The sequence below is a fragment of the Frankliniella occidentalis genome, unplaced genomic scaffold (genome assembly GCF_000697945.3).
Source record: "Frankliniella occidentalis isolate FOCC.00 unplaced genomic scaffold, Focc_3.1 Scaffold37, whole genome shotgun sequence".
Lineage (NCBI taxonomy): Eukaryota > Metazoa > Arthropoda > Insecta > Thysanoptera > Thripidae > Frankliniella > Frankliniella occidentalis.
The window spans coordinates 986,211-988,526 of NW_026267167.1; positions in this window are offsets into that span (position 1 = coordinate 986,211).

Sequence of the window (2,316 nt, forward strand, 5' to 3'; positions counted from 1 at the left end):
CCCCCTTTCCCTCCTTCCTCGCCATCATCGTCTTCGTCTTCGTTTTCCCCCTTCCCGCCCCTTCTCTAACCTTCTCCCTCTCCTACACACCCCCCCTCCTCCTCCCCATTCCCCATGCTGGTCACTCTGCTGGTGGTGGGTGTTCTGCTGCTGCACCATACTCCTTCCCCGCGAACAGCCGGCACTGACGCTCAGCCCAACCGGGAGGGGAGAAGGGGGAAGAGGAGGAGAAAGGGGGGAGGGGAGGAGGGGGGGCGTCAGCTGGGGAATGGCAGCATAGCGGCCGCCGGCACAACGCCGCGCCACGCCATTCCCTTATCTCTCGGCTTTTAGTGTTTGGTCCTGAATGTTTCAAAACCCACATGAGCGCCATGCGCAGCCCGTGCCTGCGCTGCACTTATACACTATTCTCTCTCTCGCTCTGTGCGCTCTGTGCTCCTCTCTGCCTGCCTGTCTGTCTGTCTGTCTGTCTGTCTGTCTGTCTGTCTGTCTGTCTGTCTGTCTGTCTGTCTGTCTGTCTGTCTGTCTGTCTGATGAAGAAGTATCTATTAAAGCCTGTCTGAGCGAGCTAGCGCCTGGTAGGCAGGCAAACATCCGGCCTGAGGCGCATGCGTGCACTGCGGGTTGTGGGTCGGCCGTCGGCCTATGCCCCGAACCTCGCACCCGCACCCTCCTTGCAGGAGGTCCCGAGCTCCCATTAGCTGACGGATGAATCCTGGACGAAGGCAGACGTACTTCTACTTCCTGGACGATCGCTCCTCGTGTCTGGATGGACTGCCTTCTGCCTTGCATCATGCCACCACCAACCTCTTTGAGCGCGGAGGGCGGGGTGGGGCGGGGAGGGACAGGGTGGGTGGGACACACTCGAGAGTGCAGTAAGTAAGGTCGGCAGCGCACGCGTCTCTATTCACGGACCGGGACCGGACACAGCGTCGATCGCGTAGCGAGCGATTACAGGTACAGGTGTTTATACTTCACTGGTGAAAAGTGAAAAGGGCGTAAGTCGACGACGGCCTTGAATCGGACTTACGCCCTTTTTTCACTTTTCACCAGGACATTTCTTTTGTAACTAGCACTGGACTTCTGCGTGTATAACTAGCTCGGAAGCAATATATATTGCAATATATTACAATATTGTAACCAGCAACACTCATTTTTGTGACTAGCAAGTAACAGTATATTGTATCTGAACCGTCAGTTATGCACGCAGCAGTCCCCCTGTGTTCTAGTTACCATCCTTGACATATTTTAGAGTGCACAACTGGACGTCATTCGGCCCGCGACCCTGAAGCATGTGATATGTGTCCTTCCGAAAGGGTAAAGGGGGGAGGGGGGAAGAAGGGGGGGGGGCACTGAGAGGGCATCACAGGCACTCCGGGTCGGGGTGGTATAGGGCCGGCCATCATTGTGTGTGTCAGCTGAGTGGCAGGGACGGCGAGGCTCCGTGCCGTCGGGTGTCGGGTCGACTGCAGCTCACAGGCCTCTCGCACGGGAAAGTGCCAATCTGCCATCACACTCCCGGCCTCCCGGAGAATGCAAACGCTCCATCCGCAGGCCATACCTGCCATCCGCTCGTTCCGTTCGCGACGCTTGACGTGGCCCGACCCCGCGTGTACTCGCACACCCCAGAAACAGAGTTAGAACTCGGTGTTTTGGGTGCACGGTGCCTTGTGATTGGTGAGTGATATGGTGTGGGCGGTGCAGCTAGATTTGCCCGACCTTTTTTTCTCCGACCTGGTGATTTTTCACAGTGTGTAGGACATTTTTTGTTTTGCTCAACATGTACTAATTTGTGGGTTTTGAAGTGCGGGGAACAACATATCAAAAGATTGCGATAACTTTTTGGACAAAGAAAAGGAGAAGAATTATTGTAACATTAGAACAAACTTTCCTAGAAGGACATGTTTTTTGAAAATAATTTTTACAGTGGGCGGTGACGACCCGACCCCGCCCGTACTATATACCCTTCCACCCTTGCAGCGTTATTTGAGATGGCTCGGGCCGTGCGTGATCAAGAGCTGTTAATGGCTTGATTAAACTATTAGAATTTATAGCTCTGCCGCTGGGGAGGGGCGAGGCGCGGCGCAAATATCGCACCCTTCGCCATCCCCAGACGCCGACGCCGCGCCGCTGTAGCGGGTACTGTATACCCACGCGCGTCGTCCCCCCGTCGTCCCGGGAGAGCTATGAGGTCCTGTAATTGAGACCTCAATTTCAGCCCCAGGCCAGCAGCAGCCTGAGCGTTGGCGTGACGTGGCGCGGCGTGGGCTGGCGTGGCCTGGCGTGGCGTGGCGGGGTGTTGGCGGGGGCGGGGGG